The following is a 23,448-nucleotide window of genomic DNA, read 5'->3' as shown; positions in this document are numbered from 1 at the left end:
GGAATGTAATTTAAACTGACAGTGAGAGATATTGGGGTGGGTCTTCTCCTGGAACAAATGTTTACACTGTTTGTCACCAATTTGCTGTGGGGCTTTCCCTTGGCTGGCCTGTCTGAACTCCTCCCTCATCCTTTTCCTGCAGATACTGCACAGGGTGTCCCAGCAATAATGACGGTGGGCAACAAAACTGCATTCTGTGCAGTATCTACAGCATAGAGACCCAGAGATGGAGAGCAGGAGGAAGTCTGTGATTTTGCTTCTCACCATGTCTTGGAGCTTCATCCTCCTGTTGTTCATCTATGTTTTAAGGATCTTACATTATGTTATTCAAGGTGTCCATCCTGAAGATTACTCGCTTTTCCTGTATAACTTCACAAAACTTGGTAATATGCCACAGACCCTAAGGTGGTGCACAAACAAATTTATTTATGCAGCAACATTATCTCGGTTCAGAGTGAAGATCACGAACACAGCAAAGTAGCGAGTTACACAAATTCCTTCCATAATGAATATATAAAACTTCTTAGTGAAGCCACAGGAGGGTCCTGTTGTTCCAGACATGAAACAATTTTTCAAATTCATTCATGGGATGTTGGCGTCACTGACAAGGCCCAGGATTTATTACCCATCCCTAGTAGCCCCTTGATAAGTTAGTGGTGAACTGCCTTCTTGAACCGCTACTGTCCTTGTAGGTCAACCCATAACGTTGTTAGGGAAGGAATTCCAGGAATTTGACACAGGGATATATTTCCACTTCAAGATGGTGAGAAGCCTGGAGGTTAATTTAGATTAGGTGGTGTTCCCATATATTTGTTGCAATTGCCTTGAATGGAAGTGGCTGTGGGTTTATAAGGTGCTGTCTGAGGATCTTTGGTGAATATCTGCACTGCATTTGTAGGTGGTCCTCACTGCTGCTACTCAGCATCTTTGGCGGAGGGAGTGAATATTTGTGGTTGGGGTGCCAATCAAGCAGGTTGCTTTGTCCTGGATGGTGTCAAGTTTGTCGAGTGTTTATTGGAGCTGCATTCATACAGGCAAGTGGAGCATATTCCATCACATCTTACAGAGAGTCCTTATCCCAGTGTATAGGCACGTTTGAGCTGGGAACAGGAAGATTCCTCATCTTAGCATAATCCAAAGGAATTGTCCAGGAAAGTGGAAATTCCCACTGGGTAAGTCCTATCAGCTTGGAACCCTCTACGTTTCCATGAAAAATCAAATTCTTCAGCGGGTACTGATACAGTTAAACAGACCAGTTAATCTGCAAACATTCCATGTCAACCAACGCTATACTAATGTCCCAAAGAGCGATCTATGAGCTGTTTTGAAGTTAGAAATTGTGGCAGGTGATTACATGATATTATTAGAACCCACTCACCAAAGAAATGGCTGGCCTCTATTTTCCAACATCAAGCTTCCAGTTTTTTTGGGCTGCTTATCCATTGCAGTCGCATCTGAAATTTCCTGCCATTGATTACGATGCAGAGGTCGAAACTCTCTGTTAATTAAACCAAATACACAGAGAGTCTTGGTTCATTCTGTAATCTGTTAAAGTAATGGGGCAGAGAACTCTAAAATTCCAATACATTAAGAAAATTATAATTATTTTCTTAACTCTATTAGTGAACACTAAACAACAACTATTCACAAATCCAAGTCACCTTCTTTTACCTACTTAGTATCTGACTCCAACTCCACAAAACTACAGTGTTCCAATTATTAAACTTGACAATTATTAAGCATTGGATTAACTTAATCTCAAAACCAAACAGGTTCCTCTGAATTCAATCCCCTGGCTGCTGATCTCGCTGGGCCGTCTTGTTTCTTTTTTTAATGTGAGAAGGTTTTTCATGAAAAGGTACTTTGGTGAAAATTGTTTTCTAATTTCTTTGAGAGGAAGATGCGAGATGGGCATTTAGCTCTCGGGCTGGACAGGAGTTGCTCGCTATTCGATGGCAGTTGGTTTCCTTCATACTTTCAAAATACCGGGTTTATATAACACCCACGACTCATTAAACTCTTATAATCAGTTTCAAGGTGTCAAAACAATCAAACCAAATGCCAATGGTTTCTGGTATCCTGGGCACAACTTTAACTAATTGTGTAAATTGGAATTGCGGTCAAAACAGCAGCCAAACCTCAAGTAATTGGAACATGTATGTATTTTGGAACAGCTCCTCCCTCAAATGGCAGGTGTTGCTGTGCTCAAATTCAAAAAGCACTTTCGATCTTGCAGCCAACATACACTCTGTTGACTTGGGAACAATGTGGATTCGCTGGTTACAGTTCAAGATACAGACTGTACATACATCTGTACTGTCACCAAAAAAACAGATTCACCGACACTGCAGTCACCCCTCCCCACGACTGATCCATACTCAGCACTGCAATCACCCCTTCCCCGACGGATCCCTATCCAACACTACAATCTCCCCCTCCCTGATTGAACCATATCCAACACTACAATCTCACCCTCCCTGATTGATCCCAACCCAACACTGCAAATACCCCTCCCTGACTGATCCCAACCGCACACCGCAGTCACCCTCTCCCTGACTGATCCCTACACAACTCTGCAAATCTCCCTCCCTGACCGATCCCTACCCAACACTGCAATCTCCCCCTCCCTGACTGATCCCTACCCAACACTGCAATCAGTCAGGGAGGGGGGTGAGTGCAGTGTTGGGTAGTGATCAGTAAGTGAGGGGAGATTGCAGTGCTGGTTCGGGAGCAGTCAGTGGGAATATTTCAGTGTTTCGTCGGGATCAGTAAAGAAGGTTAATATTGCAGTGTTGGGTAACGAGCAGTTAGGGAGGGGTGATTGCACTGTTGGGTAGGGATCAGAAAAAGGAGGGGGAGATTGCCCTGTTTGGTAGGGATCAGTCAGGGAGGGGGAGATTGCAGTATTGGTAAAGGATCAGTAAGGGAGGGGAGATTGTCGAGTTGGGTATGTATCAGTCAGGGAGGGGGTGATTGTAGTGTTGTGTCGGGATCAGTCGGGGAGGGGAGACTGCAGTGTTGGGTAGGGAATAGTCAGGGAGTGGAAGTTTGCAGTGTTAGGTAGGGATCAGTCAGGGAGAGGCTGATTGCAGTGTTGGGTAGGGATCAGTCTGGGAGGGGGAGATTTCAGTATTGAGTAGGGATTAGTCAGAGAGGGGTTGATTGCAGTGTTGCTTAGTGATCAGTTTTTTGGGGGATATTGCAGTGTTGGTAGGGATCAGTCAGGGAGTGGAAGCTTGCAGTGTTGGGTAGGGATCAGTCAAAAATAGGTTGATTGCAGTGTTGGGTAGGGATATGTTAGGGAGGGGGAGATTACAGTGTTGGTAGGGATCAGTCAGGGAGGGGGTGATTGCAATGTTGGGTAGGGATCAGTCAGGGAGGGGGTGATTGCAGTGTTGGATAGGGATCAGGCAAGGAGGGGGAGATTGCCCTGTTTGGTAGGGATCAGTCAGGGAGGGGAGATTGCAGTGTTGGTAAAGGATCAGTAAGGGAGGGGAGGTTGTCGAGTTGGGTAGGTATCAGTAAGGGAGGGGGTGATTGTAGTGTTGTGTAGGGATTAGTCAGGGAGGGGAGACTGCAGTGTTGGGTAGGGAATAGTCAAGGAGGGGGAGATTGCAGTGTTGGTTAGGGATCAGTAAGGGAGGGGGAATACTGCAGTGTTTGGTAGGGGTCAGTACGGGAGGGGATATTGCAATGTTGGGAAAGTATCAGTAAGGGAGGGGGTGATTGCAGTGTTGTGTGGGGATCAGTCAGGGAGGGGTTGATTGCAATGTTGAATAGGGATCAGTCAAGGAGGGGAGATTGCAGTTTTGAGTAGTGATCAGTCAGGGAGAGGGTGTTTGCAGTGTGGGGTTGGGATCAGTCAGAGAGCGGGAGATTGCAGTGTTAGGTAGGGATCAGTCAGGGAGGGGGAGATTGCAGTGTTGGGTAGGGATCAGTAAGGGAGCGTGGGTTGTAGTGTTGTGTAGACATCAGTCAGAGAGGGGGAAATTGCAGTGTTGGTTAGGGATCTGTAAGGGAGGGGGATATTGCACTGTTGGATCGGGATTAGTCAGGGAGGGGGATATTGCAGTGTTGGGTAGGGATCGGTACGGGAAGGGGATATTGCAGTGTTGGGTAGAGATCAGTAAGAGAGGGGAGATTGTAGTGTTGTGTAGGGATCAGTCAGGGAGGGGATGAATGAAGTTTTGTGTAGGGATCGGTCAAGGAGGACGTGATTGCAGTGTTGAACAGGGATCAGTCAGGGAGGGGGAGATTGCAATGTTTGGTAGGGATCGGTCAGGGAGGGGGAGATTGCAGTGTTGGTTAGGGATCAGTCAGGGAGGGGGATATTGCAGTGTTGGGTAGGGATCATTCGGGAGGGGGCGATTGCAGTGTTGGATAGGGAGCTGATAGGGAGGGGGTGATTGCAGTGTTGGGTCGGTATCCGTCCGGGTGGGAGAGATTGCAGCGTTGGGTAGGCATCAGTCAGAAAGGGGGAAATTGCAGAGTTGGTTAGGGATTTGTATGGGAGGTGGATATTGTGGTGTTGGGCAGGGATCAGTTAGGGAGGGGGAGATTGCAGTGTTGGGTAGGGATCAGTCAGGGAGTGGTAGATTGCAGTGTTGTGTAGGGATCAGTCAGGGAGGGGGAGATTGCAGTGTTGGGTGGGGAATCAGTCAGGGAAGGGGTATTTGCAGTTTTGGGCCGGGAACAGTCAGGGAGGGGGAGATTGCAGTTTTGGTCCGGGATCAATCAGGGAGTGGGAAATTGTAGTGTTGGATAGGGATCCGTCGGGGAAGGGGTGATTGCAGTGTTGAGTATGGATCAGTCGTGGGGAGGGGTGACTGCAGTGTCGGTGAATCTGGTTTTTTGATGACAGTACAGATGTATGTACAGTCTGTATCTTGAACTGTAACCAGCGAATCCACGTTGTTCCCAAGTCAACAGAGTGTATGTTGGCTGCAAGATCGAAAGTGCTTTTTGAATTTAAGCACAGCAACACCTGCCATCTGAGAGAGGAGCTGTTCCAAAATACATACATGTTCCAATTACTTGAGGTTTGGCTGCTCTTTTGACCACAATTCCAATTCACCCGATTAGATTAAGTTGTGCCCAGGATACCAGAAACCAATGACCTTTGGTTGGACTGTTTTGATACCTTGAAACTGATTATAAGAGTTTAATGAGTCGTGGGTGTTATATAAACCCGGGATTTCGAAAGTATGAAGGAGACCAACTGCCATCGAATAGCGAGCAACTCTTGTTGAGCCGGAGAGCTAAATGCCCATCTTACATCTTACTCTCAAAGAAATTAGGAAACAATTTTAACCCAAGTACCTTTTCATGTACAACATTCTCACATTAAAAAAAAGAAACAAGACGGCCCATCGAGATCAGCAGCCAGAGGATTAAATTCAGAGGAACCTGTTTAGTCTTGAGATTAAGTTTATGCAATGCTTAATAAGTGTCGAGTTTAAAAAGTGTAACAGTGTACTTTTGTGGAGTTGGAGTCAGATACTAAGTAGGTAAAAGAAGGGGACTTGGATTTGTGAATAGTTGTTGTTTAGTGTTCACTATTAGAGTTAAGAAAATAATTATAATTTTCTTAATGTATTGGAATTTTAGAGTTCTCTGTCCCTATTATTTTAACAGATTACAGACTGAACCAAGACTCTCTGGGTCTTTGGTTTAATTAACAGAGAGGTTCGACCTCTGCATCGTAATCAATGGCAGGAAATTTTAGATGAGACTACAATGGATAAGCAGCCCAAAGAAACGGAAACTTGATGCTGAAAAATAGAGGCCAGCCATTTCTTTGGTGAGTGGGTTCTAATAATATCATGTAATCACCTGCCACGATTTCTCACTTCAAAACAGCTCATAGATCGCTATTTGGGACATTAGTATAGCGTTGGTTGACATGGGATATTTACAGATTAACTGGTCTGTTTAAATGTATCAGTACTCGCTGATGAATTTGATTTTTGATGGACACTTCGAGGGTTCCAAGATGATAGGACTTACCCAGTAGGAAATTCCATTTTCCTGGACAATTTCTTTTGATTATGCTAAGATGTGGAATCTTCCTGTTCCCAGCTCAAACGTGCCTCTACACTGGGATAAGGACTCGCTGTAGGATGTGATGGAATATGGTCCACTTGCCTGTATGTGTGCAGCTCCAATAAACACTCAAAAATCTTGACACCATCCAGGATAAGGAGAAAGTGAGGAATGCAGATGCTGGACATCAGAGCTGAAAATGTGTTGCTGGAAAAGCGCAGCAGGTCAGGCAGCATCCAAGGAACAGTTTCCAGCAACACCTTTTCAGCACCATCCAAGACAAAGCAATCTGCTTGATTGGCACCCCAACCACAAATATCCACTCCCTCAGTAACAGCAGTGTGTGCCACCTACAAATGCAGTGCTGCTATTCACCAAAGATCCTCAGACAGCACCTTCCAAACCCACAACCACTTCCATTTAGGACAATGGCAATAAATATATGGGAACACCACCTTACGCAAATTGCCTTCCAAGCCTCTCACCACCTTGAAGTGGAAATATATCCCTGCGTCAACTTCCTGGAATTCCTTCCCTAACAACGTTATGGGTTGACCTATATGGACAGTAGCGGTTCAAGAGGGCAGTTCACCACCAAATTCTCACGGGGCAACTAGGGATGGGTAATAAATGCTGGTCCTGGACAGTGACGCCAACATTCATGAATGAATTTGAAAAATGGTTTCATGTCGGGAACAACAGGATCCTCCTGTGGCTTCACTAAGAGGAGTTTTATATATACATTATGGAAGGAATTTGTGTAATTCGCTACTTTGCTGTGTTAGTGATCTTCACTCTAAACCGAGATGCTGTTGCTGCATAAATAAACTTGTTTGTGCACAACTTAGAATCTGCAGCATATAACCAAGTTTTGTGAAGTTATACAGGAAAAGCGAGTAATCTTCAGGATGGACTCCTTGAATAACACGATGCAAGAAACTTAAAACATAGATGAACAACAGGACGATGAAGCTCCAAGACATGGTGTGAAGCAAAATCACAGACTCTATCTGGGTCTCTGTGCTGTAGATACTGCACAGAACGCAGTTTTGTTGCCCACCATCATTATTGCTGGGACACCCTGTGCAGCATCTGCAGGAACAGGATGAAGGAGGAGTTCAGACAGGCCAGCCAAGGGAAAGCCCCACAGCAAATTTGTGACAAACAGTGTAAACATTTGTTCCAGGAGAAGACCCACCCCACTATCTCTCACTGTCAGTTTAAATTGCATTCCTTATAATATGGAAACAGGCTCTTCAGCCCAACAATTTCACACCGGCCCTCTGACAGAAATATACACATAGACAAGGAAGAAACCATCGTCTCATTCGATGTAACAGCACTGTTCACCTCTATCGACAAATCCCTAGCCAGAAAAACAATAGCCAACCTGCTGGACATACACAACAGACAACAGGACGTTGAACCTATCAACAAAGACGGCATACTCAAACTACTGGACTTGTGCCCCACAACGCACTTCACATTCAACAACCAAATATACGAACAAATCAACGGATCACCCATGGGCTCACCGATCTCTGGACTCATTGCAGAAGCAGTAATGCAAAGGTTAGAACAAACAGTCTTACCGCAAATTCAAACCAAACTCTGGGTCAGACATGTGGATGACACCTTTGTAATAATTAAAAACACAGAAATAGAGAACACACACCGGATCATCAAAGCGACACTCACAGGAATCCGATTCACTAGAGAGGAAGAAAAGGACAACCAACTCCCATTCCTAGACGTGATGGTACAGAGAACACCGAATGGAGAATTCACCACAAAGGTATACAGGAAAGCCATACACACAGACCAAGTCTTGAACTATGAAAGCAACCACCCCAAGACATAAAAACGAAGTTGCATCAAAACGCAATTCAAAAGGACCACAACACACTGCAGCACACCAAAACTGCAAAAAGAGGAAGAAGAACACCTATACAATGTATTCGCCAAAAACGGATACCCCCGCAATTTCATCAACAGATGCCTAAGGGAAACCAACAGAACGAGGACATGCCGCGACCCAAAGGACTAGCCACACTACCATACATCAGGAGCATTTCCGAACTGACAGCCAGACTACTGCGACCACTAGGACTCATAACAGCACACAAACCAACAGCCACTCTCAGACAACAACTCACCAGAACGAAGGACCCGATACCCAGCATGAGCATAACTAATGTTGTGTACAAAACCCCATGCAAGGACTGCACAGAACACTACATAGGACAAACAGGAAGACAGCTAACGATCCACATCCATGAACAGCAACTAGCCACGAAACGACACGACCAGCTATCCTTAGTATCCACACACGCAGACGGCAAGCAACATGAATTTGACTGGGACAACACTACTATTACAGGGCAAGCCAAACAGAGAAAAGCCAGGGAATTCCGAGAGGCATGGCACTCATCCACAGATTCAATCAATAAGCACATCGACCTGGACTCAATATACCGGCCACTGCAGCGGACAGCTGGAACTGACAACCGGAAGTGGCAGAGACAAGCCACTGTAAATGCCGGAGGAATCATCGCAGAAGCGCTTCACAGGAGGCTCCCAAGCACTGAGGATGTCACCGAGACAGGGGACGAAACGGTAGCTCATTCTATACACACACCATCCACTATGTGAAAAAAGTTGTCTCCTTAGGTCCATTTTATATCTTTCCCTCTCACTCTAAGCCTATGCCCTCCAATATTGGACTCTGTCATCCCAGGGAAAAGACTTCGTCCGACTCATGCCCCTCGTGATTTTATGAAACTTGAGAAGCCTCCGACGCTCCAGGGAAATCAAACCCAGCCTATTTCAGCCTCTCCCTATCGCTCAAATCCTCCAACCTGGCAATATCTTTGTAAATCTTTTCTAATACCTTTCAAGATTCACAACATTTTTCGTTGGAAGGAGACCAGAATTGCACGTGGCGTAACCAATGTCCTGTACAGCCACAACATGACCTCCTAATTCCGATACTCAATCATCTGACCAATAAAGAAAAGCATGCCAAATGCCTTCTTCACTATCCTATCTGCCTGCAACTCTCCTAACAAAGCACTATGAACTTGCACTCCAATGTCCCTTTGTTCAGCAACACACCCTTCCCATTAAGTGGATATGACGTGCTCTGAGTTGCTTTTCCAAAATGCAGCACCTCGTATTTATCTAAATTAAACTCCAACTGCCACTGCTCGGCCCATTGGCCCATTTGATCAAGATCCCATTGTACTCTGAGGTAACCTTCTTCACTGTCCACTGCACCTCTAATTTTGTTGTCACCTGCAAACTTTCTAACTATACCTCCTACGTTTGCATCCAAATCATTTATATAAATGATGAAAAGCAGTGGACTCAACACCGATCCTTGTTGCACTTCAGTGGGCATAGGAGTCCAGTCTGAAAATCAACCTTACACCACCACCTCTTGCCTTCGAGCCAATTCAAATTGCTACTTCGCCCTGTATTCCTTATGATGTAACCTTGCTAACCACTATTCCATGGGGAACCTTGTCAAATACCTTACTGAAGTCCATACAGATCCCGTTCACCGCTCTGCCCTCATCAATCCTCTTTGTTACTTCGTCAAAAAAAATCAGTCAAGTTCGTGTGACATGATTTCCCACACACAAAACCATTGCTACCTTAAAATTAATCAAAATTTGGTCACTGGCCCCAAAGTGTTCGCCCACTGACACCTCTGTCACCTGTCTTCAGTCGATTATCATTGTGGTAGGCTGCTTCATTGCTGTGAATTTGAATTAAAATGAGAAAAACCTGAACTGACAGGACGCTGCTCCTCCATCAGGTAGCTATTGGGGCAGGATCACAGGACACCGAATTTATAGTAAATTCTGTGTTCCATAATCTTGCCGCACTAACTACCCAATGAAGCTCTCGAAAGCCAGTGTATTTCCAAATAAACCAGTTGGACGATAAGCAGGGGTTGTGTGATTTTTAACTTTGGCCATTCCAACACTGACACATCTTTGTCCTCTTACAATCCCTACAGTGCGGAAACAGGCTGTTCGGTCCAATAAGTACACACCAAATGAATTTGATTGATTCACCCATTGATTAGAGTGAAGGGATATTTCAGCACCTTCTTCAGTTGCTGCCTGAACTTTGTCAAGGTAAAGGCAAAAATACCATGCAGCAACTGAAAAACTGCATCATGAATCCCGATTCCAGCACAATTCATGTTGATACGTAGACCAATAGCCGATCACAAATATTTGGCTCCATATTGAATACATTGTTAACACTAACAGTAACAAGATGGATTTACTTCAGCTTTGCATTTCGGTGTCCCTGTGAGACTCTACACTGGTCTCCTGTGGGCTCTGCTGGTCATTAACATGTGTCTGATGATGAAAACATCGAGCAGCAGTATCAGGGAAATTGGAAAGTCGTGGTTAGAATGTGGTGGAAGAACTTAATTATGATCCATAATCAAGAGTAATAAACACCGATTGTCATATCACAAAGCCAGGGGGTGTTATCCAGCCAATACTGAGCTGGGAGAATAAAATACCAGAAGATGTTCTTTGAACAGCTGAGCACAGTCGGTGTTCCCAGAAGAGTTTTCGAACTGCAAAATCTAATTTTCAGCTTATGGCAACAAATGGCCACAAACCAATCGAAGGTGAAAGTGATGGCAAACCAGACAGGACCGTCTGGCTGATATAAAGCAGTATGGCATAAATATTACACATGGGGATGCCCCACAGGAAACTGTCGTGTTCTCAATAATCAATCAGAATTTGTCTCAATATCAGGTTGAGAATAACGACCATAGACCTGTCACTGCCATGGTCACCAGGTAACGGGTATCACATGGTGACAATCCATAACCTTTATCAAGCAACATGAAGATCATCACTGCATTAACTGTGAAGAAGGCAAGCAAACAAACTATACATTAATTTGGAGGTAAGGTTACAGTACCTTGATGGTTAGTACTGCTGCCTCACAGCACCAGGGACATGGGCTTGATTCCAGTCTGGAACAACATTCTGTGTGGAGTGCACACTTTCCCGGTGTCTGCATGGGTTTCTACTCTGTAGTCCAGTCCAAAAATGTGCAGGCTAGATTATTAGCCATGGTACATGTGCCCCAGAGTGACCAGGATCGTGCACTTTATTTGGATTAGCTTTGGGAAATGCAGGGATAGGGTGGGGGTACTGGGCCTAGACTCAGTGCAGACTTGAGGGGCAACATGGAATCTTGTGCACTGTAAGGATTCTATTCTGTAATTCCATGTCTCACAGTACTCTGAGAAAAGGAGAAAAATCTCTTCATCGCTGTAACCAATCAAAGTTGCCTTATTGAAGACTTAAAGAATCAAGTGTCCTATAGCTCTTGTCTTAATTTTAATGTTTCTTGCAAGGGGCCAACCATGAAGGAAGCGTTGCTGCAGCTGTTCCAGTGTTACTGAGATCACAGCTGGAGGACTGCATGAGGCTTTTTTAATCTCCTTACCTTAGAAAGAATTTAATTACCTGAGAAGTAGTATGGATATAGCTCACTTAGTTGATTCCTGGGATGACGAGTTCATCCCATGTGGGAATGTAGCGCAGTTTGGATGTATAACATTTGAAGTTCAGCAAAAATAGACATGATCATATTGAGACATAACTCACCCTGACAGGACTTGACAGGGTGTATGCTGAGGCGGATGGCTCCCCATGTCCGGGTGTGTAGAACTAGGGGAATTGTAGAATGTTTGAAAATGTGGCCTCGTCCATCTCAAACTGAGATAAGGGTGTATCTGATAATGTGTTGCCCAGAGAGCAATGAAGGCTGAAGTTGGTAGATATTTGATCAACTAAAGAGCCAGTGCTTATGTGGGTCAGGTTTGAGGGGGTGAATGGTCTACGTCTGTTGTTATTTGTTGTGCATCATTCCATTAATAGGAGGTGATTTGGTGCAAAGACAATCACTTTAAATGTTAGGGTGCTCCCATTTTAGATTGTAATGAGGATGCTTCTTTGTCCTGACGGTTGTACTAAATGGGACATTATCATCTGCAGGGAGCAGTGAAGATATTCAAGGCTTAGCTCAGTAGCTCCTTGATGGTAAAAGAAGTCTATGTTTATTGGGAGCAGAGATGAACAGGGAGTTCAGAAACAGTCAGATCAGCTCTGATCTGTCTGAATGGTGTAGCAGAGACCGAATGGCCAACTGTTGCTCCTACCTCCTGTGTAATTTCACACGACATGTCTCTCAGTGAATTCCTCAAGCTATTCCTGAGGCAAATGAATACACCATTCAGCCCCTCTAAACAGTTGCATAAGAACTTGCATTCAGCACTTAGAGCGTACTGCACAGTGTACCAAGGAGGTGATGCAACTCTTTTAAACAACTCCTCCTCATCTGAACAGATTCTGTGTATGCATAGGGATGCCATAGGGGATGGCTGTTTTAATATGTTTTGGGTAGAGGCTGGACAAGTGTAGCATTGTGAGATTATCCGTAGGTATGCGGTAGAGTGAGGTAACCATCCTTGATGGAGATACAGGTGTCCAAGAATGAAACAGCACAGAGTAGTCCATTGTGAGTTTAATGGTAGGATGGAACTTGTTCATATCACTGTGTAGTTTTATCAGTGACTCCTCGCCATGGGTCCAGAGGAAGAAAATGTCGTTGATGTACCTGGTGTATAGTGTTGGTTGGAGGTCCTGCGTAAAGAAGAAATCTTGTTCAGACATGTGCATAAAGATGTTGGCATATTGGGGTGCAAATTTGGTCCCCGTGGTTGTACCGTGTGTCTGGATGAAGAACCTGTTGTCAAAGGTGAAGACATTGTAATTGAGGTTAAAGCAGATGAGTTGTAGGACGGTGCTGGGAAAGTGGCAGTTGTTGCTCGTTTTTAAAGAACGACCAAACCTCAAACAGGTGAAGGGGTAAATGTAGGGGAATGGGTCGGTGTGGTCTTGTTGGGCCGAAGGGCCTGTTTCGACACTATAAGTAATCTAATTTAATCTAAACTATAGAGGAAACAGAGAAGAATGAATAAAGAACAGTACAGCACAGGAACAGGCCCTTCAGCCCAACAAGACTGTGCTCTCACTTGATGACTTTCCAAATGAAAAACCATTTATCTTTTCATGGTCCATATCCTTGATTCCCAACCTATTCAAGAAATTGCTATTGTATCCACCTCCACCATTACCTTTCGGAAGCGCATTTCAGGCACTTATCACCATCGTTGTAAAAAAGCTGTCTCACATCTCTATTGAACTTTCCCTTCATACCTAAAAACTATGTCCCCTTGTAATTAACATTAGTATCCTGGGGAAAAGGCTCTGACTATCCACAGTAATAGCCTGGGTCTCTGATTACAAGTGGAGTGATATTATCACAATCCCACTGACTCTCCTGAAGTCAGGACTTTTCAGGGAGAACATTCAACATTTCTGGTCAAATTATTCGTGGCTGGAAGAGAATAGGAACAGTTGAATCTGGATATATCAAAGGTGCAAATGATGGTTTATTTAGCAGCCAAACTGAGACAAAATGGGAGACTTGAGATATTGCGGAGTTGATAGTGAACAGGATTGGTGCTGAAGAGAATATGGAAATAGATATCAGCTTAGAGCCGAAGTACTTGTTGGAGTTATCAGCAATTTGATTTCACTTTAGATATTGACATTAAAATCTTGTGGTAAGGAATTGAGTTTGTGAACAGAAGTCATGGCAACAGCTTCCTTTTTTCCAGCATTTAAATTATGAGGACAGTAAGTTAGTTCAATAAAGTTTATTGAATTCATAGTCAGATAGAAAGACTTACCAGGAGTAATAGTGAGGAGAGCTTAGAAACCAACTTGAATCAGCAAAGCACACTTAAGACCCACCCAATCTTGAGGAAGATTGTAAAGACCCAAATATAAACCCCTGGTCAGTATTGGAACATTCCAGTCTATTGTTCCCATATTCTGGTCCATTGTGGTAATCCTCTAGTGCATAGCTCTCACACTCTGATCTCTTTTCTCCCTCACTTTGACGTGTTGATTCTGGTTAGTGCTGAAGGTGAAGTTCCTACTGATACTATGTGATCATATTGTAAGACGCCCTTATTAATAAGAAGTCAACCTCTTAGTGAAATGTTTTGATGCATGGAGACTGACATTAACTACAATCACTGAACGAGCAGGTTCACTTAACCACATTCAAACCAATTTGTTCTATACCATGGTAAATTAATGCATTTGCTCAGTCTGGATGGGATGTCTGAGTGTTTCTGAGGAATGGACACAACAGCAAAGAGATTGATCTTAACTATTTAATGCTTCATAGATATGGAAGTGTGGTCAGAATACTGAAGAATTTTCAATTACATTCTATTTTCATAAAAGAAGATACAAACCCTGTAATAAAGAATACCCAATATAATATAATTAAGATATTGAGGATACTTCCAGAGTCTACCATTTGGGGAGAATAATCTGTTCCTCAGAAACATTGGATTTACAAGAAGCAACTAGAATAGAGATGCAAAAGGAGAACACATGTATAGACAAGAAAGGTCAGTTTATTAAGATAGTATCAGAGCAGATCAATGAAGATGGTGCTGTAGATTTTCTCAACTAAAATACAATCAAGGGTCATTGTCGTGGAAATTAAATCAACACAACTATTAGCAGGAGCAAAGAAACGATCTTTATTTTGAATCCCGAAGGATTGACTCACTACACTAAGCCAGATACCTTAATGCAAAGAGCACTGAAACATTGTACAGATGCTTGCCTTTAAGTGTTTCTTATCACACTCTCAAGGGCAATTCTCTGGCCTTTCAGTCATAATAGATTTTGAGCTTTCGCTGAGTTCGGCTATCGCAAATTCAAGTAGAAGGTTAACAGAATTCACACAGAGTTAAGCTGACTGCAACCCTTCATCAAAGCATCGTTTACAAAAGTCAGTACAGCATTGAATTAAAGAAAAGCATTGCCTTTAAATTTCAAAGTAAATGGATAATTAATTTCACAGTAAATGAATATTTTTCCATTACATTTTCCCCCTTTTTGTTATTTTATGACAAGAAGGCCAATTACAGCAACAACTACAAAGAAATACAGAGCCATAATAGCTATACATCAAAAAATGTTTAGGAAACACCAGGCCTTTCCTCAGATACCAACTCCCAGAAACACACCTTTGTGGTGGTATCTTCACTTGCTCTGGTGTGCCCTGTACACAGTCCATCTGTGAGCTGCGGCAGCCCCATATTCGTATGAGGCTTCTCGTCACGACTTGCACTTAATTAGTTCTGGTGTTGTCCGATGTCTCCTCAGGCCCAGCTACGCGCTTGTAATGGCCGTTGTGTACCCACGTGGCTCTTTCTGCGATCTTAACTGCTGTCTGTGTTGTGAGGAGCACTTGAAACGCTCCAAGCCACCTCTTTGCCTTCCAGTTGTTCCTCCTGAAGTCTTTCACCACTGTCCAGTTACCGGGTTTTAGATCATGCAGCTTCCCTCCTGCTGGTTGGGGTAGAGCTGCTTTCCCTTGATTCTGTATTTGAGACAAAAGTGCAGAGAGTTTTATACAGTAACACAACATCTCATCCTCACAGCAGACTGTTATCTGTGTTACCTTAGGTTTTGGGCCCATTCCTGTGTTGAGCAGTCCACCCAACAAAATCTCAAACGGGCTAAGATTAGTTCTTTTTCTCCTCCTCGATCTCATATACATTAGCACAATCGGGAGTCCCTTTGTCCATGTTCCTCACAACGTTTTGTCAATTTATTTTTTAGGGTAGCAATTTCTCTTTCCACTGCCCACCACTCTCTGGGTGGTAGGCACAGTGTTGTCTCATGTTTATTCTCAAGTAATCACTGATCTGCTGTAAGACATTATTGATAAATGGTGTCCCATTGTCACTATTGATCCTTTCAGGGATGCCCCATCTCGGAATTATCTCAGTTAGCAAAGCCTTGGCTACTGCACTGGCATCCTGTTTCGACGTGCGGAACGCTTCCACCTATTTGGAAAACATATCAACTATTACTAGGCAATACCATTTCCCTTCGCTGGGCGTTAGCTCAATGAAATCCATCTGTAAATGTTCAAAAGGTTTTTGGGTTGGGGGTGTGCTGCCTGACTCATCTGTATTCACCTCCACACATTATTAGTGGCACAGGTAACACAACGCTCACAATAGTTCTGGGATTAATGAGTAAATCCCTTACTGTGCCAAAATACTGTCGTACGTCCCCCCGTTTGACACATGGTCCTTACCGTGTGTCAGTTTGGCAGAGAATGGAAATAATGATTGTGGTAGACAGTGTTTACCATTGGGACCACACCATACTCCTTACCCCACACTGCATTCTGCTTTCGTCCACTCATGCTTTTCTTCTGGTGTGGCCTGTGAATGTAACTCCCGTACATCTGCTGTTGGGATACAATTTTTTATCATACACATGTCAATCTGCTCACTTGGCGGCTACTGGGCTGCTGTTTTTGCTGCTGAGTCTGCCCTTGCATTGCCTTGGGAAATAAGATTTTTTATTTTGTGTGGGCTTTTCACTTACACACAGCAATTGATTCAGGCAACAGAACCGTTCCAGGAGGTCGCATTGTGTGATGTGCTTTCCGGTGGAGGTGAAGAAGCCCCTGTGTTTCCATAGGTTTCCAAAATCATGTACACCCCCGAATGCATATCTGCTATCGGTGTAAATATTCACTGTCCTTCCCTCAGCCAATTTGCAGGTCTCAGTCAAGGCAATCAGCTCCGCTGCTGGCGCTGAGAGATGAGAAGGGAGTGATCCCACTTTGACTACCTCGTGGATAGTCACTGCAGCATACCCAACACAATTCTGGCATGTCCCCTTGCTCCTGAATGTTGACCCATTCACAAAAAAAACTCCATATCTGCATTCTGACATGTTGAATCCTGCAAATCTGCTCTGGGGCTGGAAATTTCATTAGTTACAGCAACACAGTCGTGTGTGTCTCCATCCCCTTCTGTGGGGAGAAGGCTCGCATGGTTAAGGTCGTTACATCGCTTTATTATAATGTTAGGCGTCTCCAATAACAGAGTATTGTATTGGAGCCAACGTGCTGCTGACATGTGTGCTCAGAAAGCAGTCAGGATACTGCATGTGGGAGCAGAAGGGTTAATTCATCACAGCCGACTATATCCCTGGATGCTACAACAGCCTTTTCAGCTGCAGCCACAGCTCACAGGCATTGAGGCAATCCTGCTGCTACAGGGTCTAGTCTAGCTGAAAAATATGCTACCGGCCTCAATCTTCCCCAATGATGCTGGAACACACAGAATGTCATGCAGCCACGCTTCTCATCTACCGTTTGTACAAAAGGCTGGTTTGGGTTCGGAATCCCCAGCGTATGTGTAGTTTGGAGCACCCTTTTTAATTCAGCAAAGGTACTCTCGGCCTCTGGGTCCACTGCAACGGACTCTGGTTCTGCAACCCTTTTCCATGGGCTATGTCACTTAGTGGAGCCTCAAGGGTTGTGTAATGTGCGATAAACAGTTGAGCACATGCACAAAATGAATGGCAATTGTCTCCTTGTATGAGGCTTTGGAATTTGCTGGATTGCTTGAAATCTATCTTGACCAATAGCTTTCCCTTGTTCAGAGAAGAGGTGAAATAAGAACTTCACCTGTTGTTGCACAAATTGTAGCTTTGCAAGACTGGCTTTGTGCCCTTCCCGCGCTAGATGGCAGAGCAATGGAAGGGTCTCCTTCCACATTGTTCCTTTGTTGGTGCCGCTATCAATGAATAATCTACATATTGCAGAAGTACTGACCCCGCAGTTTGAACAAGAGTCTCCAGACTCCTGTGTAGAGCCACATTATATATGGTGGGGGACTCACTGTAACCTCGCGTTAAGGTATATGATTTCTCTTTGAATGAAAAAGCGAACCAGAATTGACTATCTGGATGCACTGGTACACTAAAGAAGGCTTTTGTTAAATCCAAAACAGAGAACCATTTCCTGTCCGGTGGAATTTGAGCCAATATAGTACAGGGTTTGGGAACATTTGAGGCACATGGAACAGCAGCATTATTGGCTGCGTGCAGGTCTTGAACAAACCTCCATTCCTCCGGTTCACCGGGAATGTTTGCCTTTTTGAGTGGATAAATGGGGGTTCTCACCAGTGAGCTGTCACAGGGGATTATCACTCCAGCCTTTCGGAGGGATTCAAAGACTGGAGTAATTCCTTTTATGGTCTCTGGTTTTAACGGGTATTGTGCACTGCAAGGACGATACTCAGACTTTGGGGTTATCCATATGGGCTCTCAGCCCCGTATGAGCACCACATCATGTTTGCCTTTTGTTCACAACTCAGTAGGGACAATTTTTAATCTTGGGTCAAGACTTCTAACTTAGGGAAACGCCAGGCTATGCCCCTAGGTTTTTCAGGGCTCTCGGGGGTTACCTGGACTGTTTTATCTGCCTGAGTTAACCAATTTAGTTTCTTCTTATATGTCTGCATATCTGCATTGAACCAGATACCCACATCGTCCCTGGAGCCCCAACCTTTCGTTCTTTGTGCCTTTTGCACCCATGCTCTCAAATCCTGCCACTTCTCACCAGACACCTTCGCCAGTGACATGTGAGGAGCGGAGCCTTCTACGTCAAAAAGATAGGGTCTACTTGCTGTTGCAGAAACCTTAAATAGGTTCACACTGACTGCAGATCTGTGACCACTCCAATAATATTCGCACAATAACAACTGATCTGGTTTAACCAATCTCCTGAACCAATCCTTCTCATTTGGTTCATCAGTACCATCGCGATGTATGTGTGCTGTGCAGAGTAGCATGTCTCCAGCAAGAAAATAGGAGTTAGTAGGATTAACATGGTTGCTTGCTTCCAGGGTGAGTGAATTGCTCACTGACCTTATTGCTCTCTGGATTAATCGCCACTCATAGACATACATCAGAGTTCGTGGGTCATATTTTATAGTCTGCCCTGGTAAATCTTCTCTTTGAATTACCTGCAAGCCCGTCTGGGTACTGAACAAGTCCAACCCCAGTCTCCCGATGAGATCCCGACTCATCAGAGTTAAAGGATAAACTTCCGATAACAAGAAGGAGAATTGGAATGTTTCCCTCTTACTAGTTTTGCATCGTAGTGGTGCAGAAAATCTCTCCCGCACCATGACTCCTGCTGCACCCATTGTGTTCAGGAACCTTTCACTCATCTTTATTTGTGCCGATTGTCTGAACTGGCAGTAAGGACTGAGTATGTTGCCCCTGTATCTACCAAAAAGGTAACTGATGTACCTTCCACATATAACATAGAGGTGGGCATCGATTAATAAGCATCATTGTAATATTGACATACCGTCCTCACTTCGCAATCTCAGTGCTCAACATTGAGGTGAGATATGTCTCAGTGTGCGAAAGGTTAGTAGAAGAGATTAGCATAAGCGAGTCTTCTTTGCCAATCAAAAAGGAAAAAGGCTTACCTGTGTCTTGTGGGTGACCCATCTGCACCTCAGCCTTCCCCTGTCAGTCACCCTACTGTCCAGCCTCCAGGGCCGAGTGAGGCTGTCTGTGTGGGCACTGTTTCGCCCAGTGGTCCATTGCTTTGCAAACAAAGCACCCGCCAGATCTACCTCTACCCGCGCCTCTTCCTCTTCCTCTTCCTCTTCCGCGACCTCTGCCTCTCTCTCTTCCTGCAGCACCTCCCTCCAACGGCTGGGCGATCATCTGCATCATAGTAAGCTGAGCTTTATGTGCTTGCTATTCTATCTTTAGTTTCCACATATCCTTCTCTTGGGAGGCAAACCTATCAGCATGTATTACGTTGTTCTATCAAATTCAGCTTTCCCATGTCCCAGGTAAAGCATGTGTCTTCTTCCTTTTTCGCTAATTTTTCATTCATTCCATTGATGAAGCTGTTCCTCCGGTGTGCCTCATACAGTGTGAATTCTTATGCCGCTATGTCGTCGGGTGGTCTCAGTGCACTATGGGTATTGTGGACATCAGTGAGGTGCGTAAGGTACTGGTTATCTGACTCACTTTCCCGTTGTTTTCACATTGCTGTTTTGGTCCTGTCCATTCGCACTGGGAATGCCTCCCTACGGGCGATGCAACAAAAGCAGGAAAGTCTCCCTTTTCTTTCAGTTGCGGGTTGGCTGCTCTGGCATGGACGTTTGCAGTTGGCCAGGTATACTTGATTTTGGTGACATTGGCACCTAGTTTCATCCCAGGAGACGTCTCATCTCAACTCATGTGACGTGTGACAGAACTGAGTACAGAGCGTTGTCACTTCTTATTAGCTCCAAACTCGCGTGGGACAGGCAACTGCCCAGAGGCACTTTCCAGATCCTTCATGGTCCATGGTCGGTGGGCGAACACTGGGCGCCCTTCTGGACCTGCAACTTCAAACATTGGGGCTTGCAGAACAACCTGGTAGATGATCGTACGCCAGTACCGTCACCGTGTGACTCATCATCCATCGGGGGTGATCACGGACAGGCCTTAGCTGCCTTTCCACCTTGGAGTGGTCGTTCTTCTTTTGGCCTTTTTCCTTTGATCTTTTGCGGGTATGGTGTGCTAGCAGGCCTGAGGCGCTGGCCGCTGACGTGGAAATTTCACCAGGCAGATCTCGTAGGGGACCTGCAGGTCTCGGAGGGCAGTCATCAAGGTTAGGGTCTGAAACAGACTCAAGACACTGTACAGCTTTGTTAGGTTGTTTCCCACATGTGCACCGCTGGTTGTACGTGTATTTGATCTATCCTTTACATGAGAATGCCTTTCTCTGATATCACCCTCAGCCTTCCACATACTATAAGCACTCCAATTCATAGGTTCTATTTTTCCCGCCCATTTCTCCTTCTCTCTCTCCACCTGCCTCAACCTTGATATTTCCAGCTGTCCTTTACTAAAACTTCCTCCCTCCAGAAAACCACATTCCTTCACCCACAATTCTAACTGCTTTACACATTCTGGACATTAATTATTGAGCATGTATTGTATTTTTGGTTGACCATTCCAAGTCCTGTGTGGACTCTCCTTTTGTTTGCTCTTGCCAGAACCCATTTTTAGTGAAACTGGAAAAGTGTTCAGCTCTCTCTCTCTCACTCTGTCTCTCGCTGTCGTGGTACAGTTATCTAATCCGTTTTGACTTGCTTTTACCTCCGGTGTTCCCCACTCGCATTGCGTGCGTCTGCCTCAAGGCCTTGGTTTTCGTAAACCAAGAAACCACGTACCCGGTACGTCTTTGGCGAGTCCAACTCAGCCAGTGGTGGTTCCAAGTCTTAAACCAGCCTTAAACTTGCTGTGTCCTAAACACTCTTCAGACAGCAATCCCCTTCCCTTGGGGCTTTACTCTAATACCACACGAGAGTTCACTGAACCCTTTTCCTGCTGTATTTATTCTCGAAGAATGACTCTCTATGTAGGATTACGCAACCCACGACTCTTACCCGACCTTATTTGATTTGAAACACTGGCGTTAGGGCATTCCACAGATTTCCAGTCCTCTCACACAAAAGGGCCAATTCAGCGCTCGAGATGAAGTAAAAGACCTTCAAGGTGCTGGCCCCTGTGCCTCCTTGAATGTTCAGAACCTCACCCAGTCGCGGGGTCCCGGGAAGAGCTCCCAAGTTGACTGTCGTGGAAATTAAATCGACCTGACTCAATAATTAGCAAGAGCAAAGCAAGAGTTTATATTTTAAAAACTGCAACATTGACCCAGTACTAAGTCAGATGCCTCAATGCAATGTGTACTGGAACAATTACAGACACCTGCCTTATTGCGTTCGTTATCACACTCTCAAGGGCAGAGACTGGGGAAACTCAAGTTGTTATCCTCTCGTCGCCTGGTCCTAGACATGTCTGTTATTCAGCTTTTGCTGTATTCGACTACCACAAGGTCGAGTTGAATGCTTACAGAATTCAGAGATAGGCTAACTGCAGACCTTCATCAAAACATCGTTTACAAAGCTCAGCACAGCATTGATTTAAACAAAACATTCTCTTTAAACTTCACGTAAATGGATAATTAATTTCACAGTATATGGATAATTAATTTAACAGTAAATGGATAATTTTCTATTACAGTCACAGTGTGTTCACAGAGAGTCACAATGTGCCTCAGCGAGAGACACAGTGAGTTAGTGTCATAGTGTGTCTCAGAGTGTCAGACAGTGTCAAAGTGTTTCTCTGTGTGTCTTAGAGAGGGTCTCAGTGTGTCTCAGAGAGTGTCACAGCGTCTCAGTGAGAGGCAGGGAGTGTCACAGTGTGTCTCAGAAAGTGTCTCAGTGTGTCTCAGAGAGGATCACAGTGTCTCAGAGAGAGATTGGGAGTGTCACAGTGTATCTGAGAGTGTCGCAGTGTGTCAGAATGTCACAGTGTGTCTCAGAGACAGTCAGAGGGTGTCTACGTGTGTCAGAGAGTGTCACAGTGTGTCTCGGAGAGTGACAGAGAGAGTCACAGTGTGTTAGAGAGTGGCACAGTATATCTCAAAGAGTGTCAGAGAGTTGAACAGTGGGGCTCGGAGAGTGTCAGAGAGAGTCATAGAGTGTCGCGGTGTGTTTCAGAGAGTGTCAGAGAGTGCCATAGAGTGTTTCAGAGAGTGTCAGAGAGAGTCACAGTCTGTCTTAGAGAGTGTCAAAGAGGGTCAGAGTGTGTCACAGTGTGTCTCAGAAAGTGTCACAGTGTGTCTCCGGGAGTGTCAGAGAGAGTCAGGGAGTATCATAGGGTGTCACAGTGTGTCAGAGATGGTCATAGTGTGTCAGAGAGAGAGTCAGAGAGTGTCACAGTGTGTCAGAGAGTATCACAGTGTGTCTCAGAGAGTGTCACAGTGGCTCAGAGAGTGTCACAGTGTGTCATAGATTGTTACAGTGTCAGAGAGAGAGTCAGAGAGTGTTCCAGTGTGTCTCAGAGAAAGTCAGTGAGTGTCACAGACAGAGTCAAAAAGTGTCAAAGTCTGTCAGAGAGAGTCACAGTATGTCTCAGAGAGAGTCAGACAGTGTCACAGTAGGTCGCAGAGAGTTTTCTTTTAGATTAGATTACATCACAGTGTGGAAACCGGCCCTTCGGCCCAACAGGTCCACACAGACCCGCCGAAGCGCAACCCACCCATACCCCTTACCGCACACTACAGGCAATTTAGCATGACCAATTCACCTGACCTGAACATCTTTGGATTGTGGTAGGAAACCGGAGCACCCGGAGGAAACCCACGCAGACACGAGGAGAATGTGCAAACTCCATACAATCAGTCGCCTGAGGCAGGAATTGAACCCATATCTCCGGCGCTGTGAGGCAGCAGTGCTAACCACTGTGCCACTGTGCTGCCCAGAGTGTCGGAGAGTGTCACAGAGTGTCACAGTGTGCTTCAGAGAGAGTCAGAGAAGGTCACAGTGTGTCTCAGAGAGTGTCACAGTGTATTGGAGAATGTCAGAGAGTG

The sequence above is a fragment of the Chiloscyllium punctatum genome, chromosome 33, assembly GCF_047496795.1.
Source record: "Chiloscyllium punctatum isolate Juve2018m chromosome 33, sChiPun1.3, whole genome shotgun sequence".
Classification (NCBI taxonomy): domain Eukaryota; kingdom Metazoa; phylum Chordata; class Chondrichthyes; order Orectolobiformes; family Hemiscylliidae; genus Chiloscyllium; species Chiloscyllium punctatum.
Note: the sequence above shows the minus strand (reverse complement) of the source record.